The following is a 15,009-nucleotide window of genomic DNA, read 5'->3' as shown; positions in this document are numbered from 1 at the left end:
CACTGTCATTATATGTCATTCCTGTTCAAAGGTATCCAGCAGATCCCCATGGCTTATAGCAGTGAGTCTATGGTCAGTTTTTAACCTCCTCTCCCATTTCATAGGACTTCCTTTCATAGGACTTCCCTGGTGGCTCAGATGGTAAAGCATCTGCCTACAATGTGGGAGACCCGGGTTTGACCTAGGGGTCGGGAAGATCCCCTGGAGAAGGAAATGGCAACCCACTCCAGTACTCTTGCCTGGAGAATCCCATGGACGGAGGAGCCTGGTGGGCTACAGCCCTCGCAGAGTTGGACACAGCTGAGCGACTTCACTTTCTTCCCATTCATCCCTTTTTGAAGGACCACTGTTGTGTCATGTTCTATTATTGAGATGAACAAGGCACATTCCCCTGGTGTATCAGATTGGAGAATGAAGTACAAATTCCTAGTGCTAACTTCAGCCACACCTGACCCTACAACTTCCTGTTCAGCTTGATCAGCTTCTGATACAGGAGCGTTAGTGATCTTGGTGTTACTTGCATATTTTCTACATTTCTGCCTAGAATCTTTCTTCACTCTGCTTCTTCTCCCTTCAAGTCCCCAGTGTTTTGTTATCTTCCACTCTTCAGCAATTGCATTTGTTTTTTTTTTTGCTTTCTTGAAATATTTTTCATGTCATTATTTTCATCTCTGTTTACTTCAACAGATCAACGGCCTCTTGAGGGATCAGGGCTGGATTTCCTAAATGTGTGCATTATGCATAGTTCATGGAAGTGGTGGGCATTCAGGCAGTACAGGATGAATGCAAGAACTTTGGGCTCAGAATCTGCAGACCTTGGTTTATCCAGTTACCAAAGAAGGGAAGAAAAATAAATTCATCTCTTTTCTAAGTTGCAAATCAGAGTCTATTAACTTGCCAACAAGGGAATATACAACAATGAAGAAATTCATTTATTCGTTGGTTAGAAAAAGAAATCAAGGGATTTTAAGTGTTGAAAAGCCAGAGTTAATGGTGGTTCTGCTAGTTAATTGTTAACTGAAGACTAGCTTTATAGACAGAATAGAATGAGTCCATCGATCCAGCATGATTAGTTGAAATAACCCTCATTGTTCACTTGTTTGAACAATGTCTTCAGTTAGGTCCAGTAATGTTAGTTGCTCAGTTGTGTCCAACTCTTTGTGACCCCATAGACTGTAGCCTGCCAGGCTCCTCTGTCCCTGGAATTCTCCAGGCAATAATACTGGAATGGGTAGCCATTCCCTTCTCCAGGGTATCTTTCCGACCCAGAGATCAAACCCAGGTCTGCTGCAATACACACAGATTCTTTGGCACCTGAGCCACCAGGGAAGCGTAGTCAGGCCCAGTAAGGGTCTAGGATATTGAGATCATTCAAAGTTCACATCTTCCATCTGCGCCAGCTGTTTAGAGTCAGTAATTGTGTCACACAATAGTGACTGTACTAACTAGGAACATACTACATTAAGTGGAAATTTTCCTCTGTGATGATTTGTTTAAAAAAAATTTTAATGTTTAACATGTATACATTGCCTAGAATGTTGTGCACACAATACAATTAACGCAACATTTTTCTTAAGTAATATTTGCTAATTGATTAATTTTTGCATTGGTCCTAAAAGACATGTCCTTCATTTTTTTTTTTAACCTTTGGAAAGAATTTGGAGAGTGAGGAGAACTAAATATATTGATTTTAATAAATATTACTAAGGGGTAATATGTAATTCACTTGTAGTCAGTCAACACACTCAATCTGAATTAAATTTTCTTTAAATTTATTGAGGTTGGATGTATGGCCCCAGTGTGGTTTCTTTTCTATGAAAATGGATTATATCCTGATCATTGATCATATTGAGTTTTTCTGTATTCATGCTAATTTTATGTCCCATCATTTTATTAATTATTAAGACAAGGGTATGACTTTCCCACATACAGTTTGGTCTTTTGCCTATTTCTCGTTTGAGTTCTATTACATTCTTTTAAAATTGATGACTTTTTTAGGGCAGTTTTCAGTTCACAGCAAAATTAAATAGAAAGTACAGAGATTTCCCATATATTTCTTGTCCTGACACACGTATGGCTTCTCTCCTCATCTGTATCTCCCACCAGAGTGGTACATTTTTTTACAGTTGATGAACTTGCATTAACACATCAGTATAATCTAAAGTCCATGGTTTACATATATATAATGCAAAAGTTTTAGTTGTACTTCGGAGGAATAGGGGAAATTGTCTAATTTATCTTCCAAGAAGCAGCAATCCCAATGGAGTATTTAAACAAATCAAAGTATCTGCCAAGAAATCCATGTAAACAAAAGGTCAGAACTTTTAAATTAAAGACGGGATCAGTTTTACTGAATTTCCTCTTATTTCAGGCTCAAACATGACCCTCCACAGCATTGTTATTGATATACTTTATATTTAAAATTTAAGATTTACCTTCCTGCTGCTGCTGCTGCTAAGTTGCTTCAGTCGTGTCCGATTCTGTGCGACCCCATAGACTCCCCCGTCCCTGGATTCTCCATGCAAGAACACTGGAGTGGGTTGCCATTTCCTTCTCCAAGGCATGAAAGTGAAAAGTGAAAGTCAAGTCGCTCAAATTCATGTCTGACTCTTAGAGACCTCATGGACTACAGCCTACCAGACTCCTCTGTCCATGGGATTTTCCAGGCAAGAGCACTGGAGTGGGGTGCCATTGCCTTCTCTGTCACCTTCCTAGAGCAGACAAAACGACCAGTGCCTTCCGTGAGAGAGAAATGTCTGACTTGAGTAGAGAAGGTCCTGTGTCAGTCCCTTAGGCCTGGGGAAGAGCTCCATACGTGGGCAGGACTTGGGGCTCCTGACTTTTTATCTCACTATCTTCAGGCTGTTCCCCGCCCCCCCCCACCCCAGGGTCACCTTGTGATGAGCATGACTGTGTCAAGTGAGGAGGAGAAATGACAGAAGAGCACAGAGGTGTCCTCTCCCAGCTGAGACAGCTCTTTTCAAGCAGCCTTGCCACAATTCTACACATTTCCACATTCATCTTCCTGGTAAAGATCCATACTTTGCCATCCAACTCTTTGCAACCCCATGAATCACAGCACGCCAGGCCTCCCTGTCCATCACCAACTCCCAGAGTTCACTCAAACTCATGTCCATTGAGTCGGTGATGCCATCCAGCCATCTCATCCTGTCGTCCCCTTCTCCTCCCTCCCCCAGTCCCTCCCAGCATCAGACTCTTTTCCAGTGAGTCCACTCTTTGCATGAGGTGGCCAAAGTATTGGAGTTTCAGCTTTAGCATCAGTCCTTCCAATGAACACCCAGGACTGATCTCCTTTAGAATGGACTGGTTGGATCTCCTTGCAGTCCAAGGGACTCTCAAGAGTCTTCTCCAGCACCACAGTTCAAAAGCATCAATTCTTTGGCGATCAGCTTTCTTCACAGTCCAACTCTCATATCCATACATGACCACTGGAAAAACCGTAGCCTTGACTGGATGGACCTTGGTTGGCAAAGTAATGTCTCTGCATTTTAATATGCTATCTACGTTGGTCATAACTTTCCTAGTTATGTAGTAAGTAAGCGTCTTTTAATTTCATGGCTGTAATCAGCATCTGCAATGATCTTGGAGCCCCAAAAAATAAAGTCTGACACTGTTTCCCCATCTATTTCCCATGAAGTGATGGGACCAGATGCCATGATCTTAGTTTTCTGGATATATATTGGTAAATAGTGATAATTTTCTTAGGAGGAAAATGCAAAGTTAAATGAATTATGTGTACTTCAAGAATTCTAAGATACGTGCATGCTGAGAGTTATTGGAAATTATCAACACTGACAGTTTTGCTCACCATCTCCCTAGGGCTGGTTGGGAAGTTATGCTTTATCATACTGGTTCATATGAATGGGTGTTATTTTAGATCCAAGAGGTAATTTGTCCCATTCCCTGAGAAAATATCTGTGTGGTTTTGTTTTGTTTTTTTCCATTCACATCCAGCCCATTGCTCTGAATATGTAAGAGACAAATTCTCATCAGCTTCAGGATACTGTGGTTGATGTCAATATGGTCTTTCCCTGAGCCTAAATCTCCTACCTTCTCACTGCTGAGAGCTCTAGGGCAGTGGCTGGAAAGTTTCCATGGACAACTGATCAACCAGAGCAGCATATCTAGTCTAAGAAGAAACTTATATTGTAACAATTTTGAACAAGGTTAATAGGTTTTGTTTTGCTCTCTTTGCATCACCCACACCAGTGCAATATCAGGATGGAAGCTCTAAAACAAATGCTGAAAGGCACGATTTTATTAAATCTTCGAGGCAAAGCACAATAAAGCCAGGGGTCTGCAATAGGAAAACTTTTGTTTATTTGAAAGAAAAAATGCATCAATCAATCCATCAATCACAGAAAAAATACAAAGCACCAGTGGAGTAAAATATACCATTTTAGTCCCATTGCTTGCATTTACCTGACTCATAGATTTTAATGGAACAGAGCTATTGTGAAAGATAAATTCAGAGAACATTTCATTATACCTCAGTTTGGGGGAACAAGGGCAGAAAGGGAAGAAATAACCTTTGAAAATACTTTGTCAATGAGAAAATGCTATTCAGGTGATAGGATCCTAATGTCTCCAACAATGAGTGGTATCATCTCTCAAAGAGATAAAGATATTCCCTTAAGGTTACACGAGAGGAGTCCATCACAGTCAGGGCTTGAAGAGACCCACACCTTCTAACTACAGAGAACCACACTACTGTCCAGGTCAGGGACACAGCAGGCTTACAATGAAGTGAGTGTCATACAGAGAGAAGTAGTCAGGAAGAGAAAAGCAAATATCGCATGTCAACACTTATTCATGGAATCTAGAAAAACGGTATAGATGATCGTGTTTGCAAAGCAGAAATAGAGACTCGGGGGTATGGACACCGGGCGGGGAGGGCGGGGGAAAAGCAGGTGTGATGAATTGAGAGATTGGGATTGACACATATACAGTATTGATATATATGTAAAGTAGGTAACTAATGAGAACACACTTAATAGCACAGGGGGCTCTGCTTCATGCACTGCTGTGACCTGAATGGGAAGGAAATCCAGAAGGGAGGGGAAATGTATGTTTATGTATGCTGATTCACTTTGCTGTACAGTAGAAACTAACAGAACAGTGTAAAGCAATAAAAAATAATTTTAAAAAAAGTGAGGCAAAGGGGCAGCCAGCCCAGTGCTGGAGAAGAGCAGAGACGCAGGAGGGGCAGCTCCAGGGTCTCCCGGTGTCATCATATCACTGACACACACCCTGTTGTCCACCTGAGCGGCCAGTCCCCGTGTTTCTTTCATCTCTTAACACGATTTTCTGAAATGTGATGTTCCTCTCATCACTGTTCATGGCTTTTCAATTCAAGCCACTGAAAATGCCCACAGTGGTGAAATAGGAGAAAATTATCCATGGGATTTTTTAAACAAAAATGGCAATATTCTCTTAACCCAGGAGGAAAACTAAAGGGCCTTTTCCTCTCCTAGGCTGATGGCTTCTCACCCTGATTTTGGAGGTGATAGGAAAAAGCCATCCTGCCCCCCACTCTACATGTCCATCCCATGACTGCTGTGAACAACCCCATGGAGGGCGAAGCAACTGCCCGATTTGTCTTTGGAAAATTTCCATCTCTCCCTCCTCTGACTGCCTCATGTCTGCTTGCTGATACTCTCAGCAAGATGAGCGGGTCACCTGTGATAAGGCACTTCCAACACGGTGAAGCCGATTCCTCCAATCAGAATCTATTACTCTAATTTTCCCTTTTTCTCCATTCTATAATTTCCCAGAAAATAGTTTTATAATTCATTAGCTCAGTTCAGCTCAGTCGTGTCCAACTTTGCGACCCCATGGACTGCAGCATGCCAGGCCTCCCTGTCCATCACCAACTGCCAGAGCTTGCTCAAACTCACGTCCATTGAGTCAGTGATGCCATCCAACCATCTCATCCTCTGTTGTCCCCTTCTCTGCCTGCCTTCAATCTTTCCCAGCATCAGGGTCTTTTCCAGTGAGTTAGTTCTTTGTGTCAGGTGGCCAAAATAATTCCTTAGTCACTTGCTAGTATTGAGTCACTGTAATTAATTCTTATGAGAGATGTTAAATTTAACAAGAGAAACCAAGAAAGGAATCTCTTATCCAAAAGCACTTGCTGGTGAATAAAATGTCTTCGAGAAAAGAGATAGGGCTATGAGCACTTTGTCACTCTCCAGAGACTTCTGGCTGGATGAAGCTGCTTCCCCATGGGAGAAGAGTTAGGAGTCCCCTGGCTGCCAACAGTATCCTGGTTGTCCTTCTGACTTGAAGGAAAGCATGGACTGTGGTCATATTTTTCCTTAGAAGCGCTGCTAGATTCTCTAGGCACTTGAAAGGTCAGGGGCTGAAGATGGGAAGAGGATGCCTTTATAATTAGGAGAAATATCTTTAGCTGAGGTGCTTCCCTTGTGGCTCGGTGGTAAAGAAACTTCCTGCCAGTGCAGGAGACGCAGGTTTGATCCCTGGGTCAGGAAGATCCCCTGGAGAAGGAGCCGGCAACCTGCTCTAGTATTCTTGCCTGGAAAATCCCATGGACAGAGGACTTTGGTGGTCTGCAGTCCCTGGGGTCACAAAAGAGTTGTACACAGCTTAGAGACTAAATAACAACAGCAACAATCTATAGATGTAACTTCAGCCTCCTGGATTCCAAGAGATGTGTTCTGTGTTCCACGTTGTAATTCAAGACTGCGTGACTCGGAAGAAAATTTATGTGGTACAGAAGATGCATGAAGTAAATTTTGAGATAGTAAAATAATATATATTCAATCACAACACTATAGATAATCCTGTTTAAGAAATGGTCTTTCCTTTGTTTAATTTGGTCTTGGATTCCATCAGATATCTGTGACCTCATCATAAGATTTTAAACCAAAGAGACGAGTTTACTATGTTAAAAGGGAAAAATTCTTTCTCTTCAGATATGTTAGCAAAAATGGGTTGGAATGTTGAATATCATTCTCTCAAATAAAGCTTGACGGAATATAAATCTCTCTTAATAGGTCTTATCCTCTTTTTTGAAAAATGCAGCATGGGAAAATGAAAATAGTCTTTGCACAAGCTTTGAATGGATTTAATCCTCCACACTGGTCTCCTGACTCAGCTGTGAAACAAAGCACCTGGAAGACCAAGGTAGGAGCTTAGATTCTTGCATAAAATGGGATTTGGGGTTTATCCAGAATATTGCCCAATCCGGAAGAAATCATAATCCAGAACAGATGCCAAACTAGAAGCCAGTCTGAGTTTTCCTGTCACCTGGCATTTAAAGTAAAATAAAATGTATTTGTCTGCACCAGGTCTTAGATGCAGGATCTTTCATCTTTGTTGTGGCATGTGGAAGCTTTTAGCTGTGGCATGCCTTTTGTCCAGACTCAGAATTCATTTGGATTTTGATCAGATTTGTAGAGTAACCAAGCAGCCTGGATCAACACATCCAGTGTACACAGATTTTCTGTTCTTCAGAACATGGGCAGCTCCTGTGCATGTGTGCAAAGTTGCTTCAGTCGGGTCTGACTCTTTGTGATCCCCTGGACTGTAGCCCACAGGCTTCTCTGTCCATGGAATTCTCCAGGCAAGAATACTGGAGTGCCCTCCTCCAGGGGGTCTTCCTGACCCAGGGTTCAAATCTCTCATGTCTTTTGCATTGGCAGGTGGGTTCTTTACCACTAGCACCTCCTGGGAAGTCCAAAGTGTTAATTGCTCAGTCGTGTCTAACTCTTTGTGACCCCATGGACTGTAGCCCACCAGGCTCCTCTGTCCATGGAATTCTACAGGCAAGAATACTGGAGTGGGTTGCCATTCTCTTCTCTAGGGTATTTTTCCTACCCTACCCAGAGTGAATTCTTATATTTTCTTGGTACTGGGTTGAGTTCAGGGACTGAACTGAATGATTGTTTTTTTTTTTTTTTTATTAAAGAAATAACTCTCAGAACTTGGAGATCACACTGTCTTTAATTAAGTTATAAGCATTTATCATGCAGTGTCCCTTAATAATGACCAAATTAATTATCGTGTTTACATCTTCCTGAAGTTTCCTTAATTCTTTTTTCTAGCTTTATTGAGATATACTTGACATAATGACATTGTGTGCATTTAAGTTATACAAGGTGACGATTTGATACATGTATATATTGCCAAATGTTTACAACAGTAAAGTTAGTTAACAAGGTTAGTTCACGTAATTACCATTTTCTTCCTGTTTCCGTTATGTTACAGTGAGAACATTAAAGCTCTCCTCTCACAGCAGCAGTGTGTGAAGCAGTATTGTTATTATATTGGTAGACAGAGCACTATTGTTAGCTATGGTCACCACACTGTACCCTAGATCCCTGGATATTTTCATCTTATAACTGAAAGTTTGTACCCTTTGACCCATATCTCCCCATTTCTCCAACACCTCAAGCTGTGGGGGTCACCATTCTACTGTCTATTTTTGTAAGCTCAATGTTTTTAAGTTCCACATATAATTGAGATTACAACTTGATAAGAAGAGTTAGGGGCCTCCGTTTATGGCAGAACAACAAACTCTTAGTTTAAAATATCAATACATGCCACCTTTTCCCAGAAAAAAAGGAAGAATTTGCTTTAAGATATTCTTCACTTAGAGTTTAAAGTAAATATTAAAAAGAACAAAATTCGTGTATCCTAAAATAGAGTTTAACAAGTCAAGGATTCCATGGTATTGAATCATAGAAGTCATTGGAATAATCCAAACATGATTCCTTTTTCAAATTTGAAACACTATTTCAGCAAGTTAGGCCATGTTTGAGTCATTGTTTGGTTGAGACCTGTGCCTGTGTGCTCGGGTGTTACTGAACCAGTATGATCCAATCACTTTAAATATTTCTTCTCTTCCCAGAACTAGGTAGTTTGGGCTCAGTGAGGATTCATGAGAATTGCTCTGTCCATTAACCGTAGAAGTTTGATAACCTGAAGCTCAGAAAATCTTGATTCACAATAGTGGGATATTTTAAGGTAGAAATCAATCATGGAGATTCCAATTCCAGATTCCTAAGAACAGAAGCAACAGAGGATGTCAGGTGCAAACTGATGAGCCCTTCCTTCCATGGGTTACCCAGCAGAACAGGTTGTTGAAAAGCAAGGGCTGCCCTGAGTCAGAGAGGAATGATGTCCTACAGTTCATCAGTATGTGTTCAATGACTGGCACTCTAAGTAACATGAGAAAGGCTGGAGATTTCTGGAGAAGACTTGGAATACTTCATGACTAAACTGAGTCTGTGTTAGGTTACTAAGAGGTGTCACAGCAGAATCATCATAACATCGTGTCTATAATTAACAATACTACATTACACACTTAAAAACTTGCCGAGAGGATAGAGCTCATATTAAATGTTCTTACCACAATTTAAAAGAAACTGATAAACTTATTTTAAAAAGAAGTACAAGGAAATCTTAAAGTTTATTCAGTAGTTTTATTTTGGTAGTAATATTTATTTTATTTTGAAACTTTCTTGTAAATATTGTAGTATGCTACAAATAAATAGTCATTTCCATATTATTTTTTATGTATCATGATTTCAATGTAAAAAAAGACACAGATCTAAAGTTTAAGAAATTAAGTAACTCTTTTCTTATGTCATACTTGAAATGAAAATTGTATAGATAGATGCAAGATTTTTTTAAAAAATTACGGCATTCATGAAAGGGCTGATGAGCAGTAATATCCAAGTAAAATTAAGTACCACTTGTATCCAAAGTTTGTTTTCTCAATACCATTCTTCTCTAAAGAGGACAGTGTTCTTTTCTAAAAATGACTGTCTCCAGATCTGCTAGGGCAAGGAAAAGGTATTGGGACATCTTTTCATACCAGAAAACAAAAAGGCGTTTGAAGACTAATGGAATTCTGTCAAAAGGAGCCAGGACATAGTTGAAAGAGATTCTACTGTTCAAACTTGGAACAATGTGAGCAAAATAATAATAATAACTGTATTTCATTGTAGCATGTTGTGAATATACAGTTTCAGCCCACTGAAATACACATGTGTGTTCTTAGTAGCTTAGTTGTGTCCGACTCTGCGACCCAATGGATGCAGCCCTCCAGGCTCCTCTGTCCATGGGGATTCTCCAGCTGAGAATACTGGAGTGGGTTGCCATGCCCTTCTCCAGGGTATCTTCCCAAACCAGGGATCAAGCCCAGATCACCCGCATAGCAGGCGGATTCTATACCATCTGAGCCATCAGGGAAGCCCATATGTGTGTATGTGTGTGTATGAAAAAGTGAAAGTTAGTCATTTAGTCATGTCTGACTCTGTGACCCCATGGACTGTAGCCCACCAGGCTTGTCCATGGAATTCTCTAGGCAAGAATACTGGAGTGGGTTATCATTTCTTTCTCCAGGGGATCTTCCCAACCCAGAGATAAAACCCAGGTCTCCTGCCCTGCAGGTGGACTCTTTACCAGCTGAGCCACCAGGGAAGTGTGTATATGTATACATACATATGTATATATGTATATATAAAACATTGTGGATTGAAATTTGAAATTGAAATTACACATATCTGAAAAAGGGTTTCATTGGAAATGACAGTTATACTAACTTCAACACCCCCTGAAAGAAGTTCAGGGTGAAAATCAGGAATGAGGCAATCTGTGCTCTGAAAAAAAAAAAACTGGCAGAACAGGCCTTCAGATAGTTAGATCTTTTCAGAAAAAGGTTTTATGAGTTCCAATTCTTGCATCTTCTCATACCTAGAAAAACACTGACGTCATTAATGGTGAAATCTGCTTTGGCTATTAAAAAATTTTTTTTTTTTACAATTAAAAGTCAAAATAGAGTAGCTATGGTTCAGACATCCTGGGAAATAACTATTTCCCAGCTATCCTGAAAAATGATATTATGGGTGTGATTTCAGATTAGACGCTGTGACCTAATGTAGAACTTAATGCTCCTGTAATGCATTTTTGCTTCTGTACTTTGCTTGCTGCTCGTAAAACCAAAGTTACTCCATTTTAAGATAAGGTTGTTTTTAAGTAAAGATTCCTAAAATTGTTTTTGAAAAAATAAAAAAAAATAAAAATAAAAAAGAAAAGTAGAAATTGTAAATAAATAAATAAAAGTAAATTAATAAGAAAGAATCAATTAGGCATTTATGCTTTTGTTTTTCTGACTATGAAATGTCACCAAATGGCCCTAATTGATGAGGAAACAATATCTCATTATAAAAGAGAATCAGCTGATGATTATAGATGAAATGACAGGGAGAAAAATATGGCCACTGACTAGCTCGAGTCAGGCAAGGATCACTAATGAATGCTAAAGTCATTCAGTGAAAAATGACTGTGCTGAAAATACTGCCACTCAGGTTAAGTCCCACTTGTAAAGGGGAAAATATCCCCTCACAATAGAGAAATGGTTTGTCTCCACCGTGAATAATGGGTCAGCTAGTCATTTTGTTCTTCTTGATGGGATGCAACATAAAATACTCAACATCAGCAACAACTTGTTTTGTTAAAATTGTTATAAAATATACAAAACGTAAAACTGTTTCAACCATTTCTAAGCATACAGTTCAGCAGCCTTAAGCACAGTCAATGTAATTCTACAACCTTTACCACTATCCATCACTAGAACTTGTTTTCATTGTCCCACACTGAAGCTGGGTACTCACCCAACACTGACTTCCCAGTCCTCCCCTCTGCAAGACCCTGGGAACAACCATACCGCCCACTCTTTTTAGTGGAAGTCAGAGAGAGAAAGAAAAATATCATATGATGTCACTAATATGTGGAATCTAAAAAAGTTGATACAAAATAGCATATTTGTATAATAGAAACAGGTTCACAGACTTCAAAAACAAGCCTATGATTACCAAAGGGGAAACATGGAGGTTGGTATGGAAAAATTAGGAGTTTGGGATTAACATATGCTGCTGCTAGGGATTCCCTGATGGCTCAGACAGTAAAGCGTCTGCCCGAAATGAGGGCGACCCTGGTTTGATCCCTGGGTTGGGAAGATCCCCTGGAGAAGGAAATGGCAACCCACTCCAGTACTCTTGCCTAGAAAATTCCATGGATGGAGGAGCCTGGTGGGCTACAGTCCATGGGGTCGCAAAGGGTCGGATATGACTGAGCGACTTCACTTCCCTATGCTGCTGCTGCTGCTAAGTCGCTTCAGTCGTGTCCGACTCTGTGCGACCCCACAGATGGCAGCCCACCAGGCTCCGCCATCCCTGGGATTCTCCAGGCGAGAACTACTATATGTAAAATAATCAAAGCCTACCATATAGCTGGAGAAGAAAATGGCAGCCCACTCCAGTATCCTTGCCTGGAGAATCCCAGGGAGAAAGGAGCCTGGTGGGCTACAGTGCACGGGGCCGCAAGAGTCAGACGTGACTGAGCAACTCAACAACCACCACCCCCACCATACAGCACAGGAAACTCTACTCAGTATTCTGTAATAACCTATATGGGGAAAGAATCTGAAAAAGAATGGAGATATATGTATATGTATAACTAAATCACTTTGTTATACACCTGAAACTAACACGAAGTTTAAATCATCTATGCTCCAGTATCGGAGAAGGCAATGGCAAGCCACTCCAGTACTCTTGCCTAGAAAATCCCGTGGATGGAGCAGCCTGGTAGGCTGCAGTCCGTGGGGTCGCTAAGGGTCGGACACGACTGAGCGACTTTACTTTCACTTTTCACTTTCACACATTGGAGAAGGAAATGGCAACCCACTCCAGTGTTCTTGCCTGGAGAATCCCAGGGACGGGGGAGCCTGGTGGGCTTCCGTCTATGGGGTCACACAGAGTCGGACACGACTGAAGTGACTTAGCAGTAGCAGCATGCTCCAGTATAAAATAAAATTCAATTACAGAGAACTTGACTATTTTAGAAACTTCATGTGTGTGGAATTAGACAATATTTGCTTTTTTGTAGCTTGTTTATTTTACTTAGTATAATGTCATTAAATGTATTATCTATGTTATGATGTGTATCAGAATTTCCTTCTTTTTTCAGGTTGAATAACATTCCATTTTATACATATATATATAACCATATTTTATTTATCCACTCATTTATTGATAAGCATTATTCCATGAATAGAGGAGTCTGGAGGGCTACAGTCCATGGGGTCGCAAAGAGTTGGACACAGCTGAGCAGCTCACACTTCCACTTTCAAGGATGAGACTGCCAATCTTGCTTTTTTTCCATATTGTTTTAGATATTCAGATATCCCTTAAAAATTCTTGTAAATTTTAGGGTAGATTTTTCTACATCTGTAATTTAGGAATTTGGGATTAACATATGCAAACTTCTATATAGGAAATAATCAACAAGGTCCTACTGGATTCTACTGTAAGAAACACTGTTGGTATATTTATAGAGATTGTATTGACTCTGTAGATAGCTTTGGGCAGTACTGTCATCTTAGCAATAAAAAGCCTTCCAATCCCTGAACAGAGAATGTCTTTCCATTTCTTTGGGTTTTCTTTGATTTCTTTCAGCAGTAGTTTATAACTTTCAATGGACAAGTCTTTTAACACTTTGCTTAAGTTTATTAAGTAGTTTATCCTTTGAGATGCTCATGAACGTGTAACTGTTCACTTAATTTCCTTTTTGGGTTATTCATCGTTCTCATGTAGAAATGCAAATGATTATTGCATGTTGACTTTGTAGTGTGCAACTTCACTGAATTAGTCTATTGGTTCTAACGGGTTTTTAAAAAATCTTCAGTGTCTTCTACATATAAACTATTGAATACAAATATTAACTGCTTGTAAACATTTAATACAATTATTAAATTGTTCTAAGATACAATCTTTAATCTAGCTAAAGATTGTATGATTAGTAAACTGAGATATTTTGCTTTTTCCTTTTCAATTTGAATAGCTTTATTTTCTTTATTTTTCTTACCCAGTTTCTCTGGCTAGGATGTCCAACCCTATGTTAAATACAAGTGGCAAAAGTGGGCCTTTTTGTCTTAGTCTTAATCCAAGAGGGAAAACTTTGCATCTTTCACCATTAAGTGTGGTGCTAAATGTGATGTTAGCTGTGAGTTTTTCATATATGACCTTTATCATGTAGTTTCTTTGAATTCCTAGTTAGTTGAGTGACTTTATCATGAAAGTGTGTTGAATTTTTTCAAATGTTTAAATTTTGTCAAATGAAGGTTTTTTTTTTCTTCATCAGTTTAAATAATGATTTTTTTCCTTTCTGTTAATATGGTATTTTACATCAGTCAATTTTTGTATATTGAACCAATCATGCCTTCCAGGTATAAATGTTTGTTAATCATGGGTATTTTTTTTTTTTTAACATGGATTCAGTTTGCTTGTATTTTAGGGGGAATATTTCCGCCAATATTCATTAGCAATATTGGTATGTATTATAGTTTTCTTTGCTTTGGATTCAGGATAATTCTGACCTCATAGAATGAATTAGGAAGTGTCCCTTCCCCTTCAACTTTTTGGAAGAATCTGAGATTCTGTCGTAATTTTAAACGTTTGATAAAATTCACTAATGAAGTCATCTGTCCCAGAACTATTTTTGTTGTTGTAGGGTTGTTTTTTTTTAACTACCAATAAAATCTCCATATTCCTTATTGGTCTATTGAGATGTTCTAATTCTTGATGATTTAGAGTTAGTATGTTGTATGCACGGAGAAGGCAATGGCAAGCCACTCCAGTACTCTTGCCTAGAAAATCCCATGGATGGAGTTGCCTGGTAGGCTGCAGTCTGTGGGGTCGCTAAGGGTCAGACGCGACTGACTGACCTCACTTTCACTTTTCACTTTCACACATTGGAGAAGGAAATGGCAACCTACTCCAGTGTTCTTGCCTGGAGAATCCCAGAGACGGGGGAGCCTGGTGGGCTTCCGTCTATGGGGTCACACAGAGTCGGACACGACTGAAGTGACTTAGCAGCAGCAGCAGCAGCATGTTGTATGCATCTAGGAATTTGCGTTTCTTGCAAGTTATCAAATCTGTTGGTGTGCAGTTCTTCATAGTA

Source organism: Moschus berezovskii, chromosome 26 (genome assembly GCF_049115385.1).
Source record: "Moschus berezovskii isolate FMDL1 chromosome 26, NW_MosBer_1.0, whole genome shotgun sequence".
NCBI lineage: Eukaryota > Metazoa > Chordata > Mammalia > Artiodactyla > Moschidae > Moschus > Moschus berezovskii.
Note: the sequence above shows the minus strand (reverse complement) of the source record.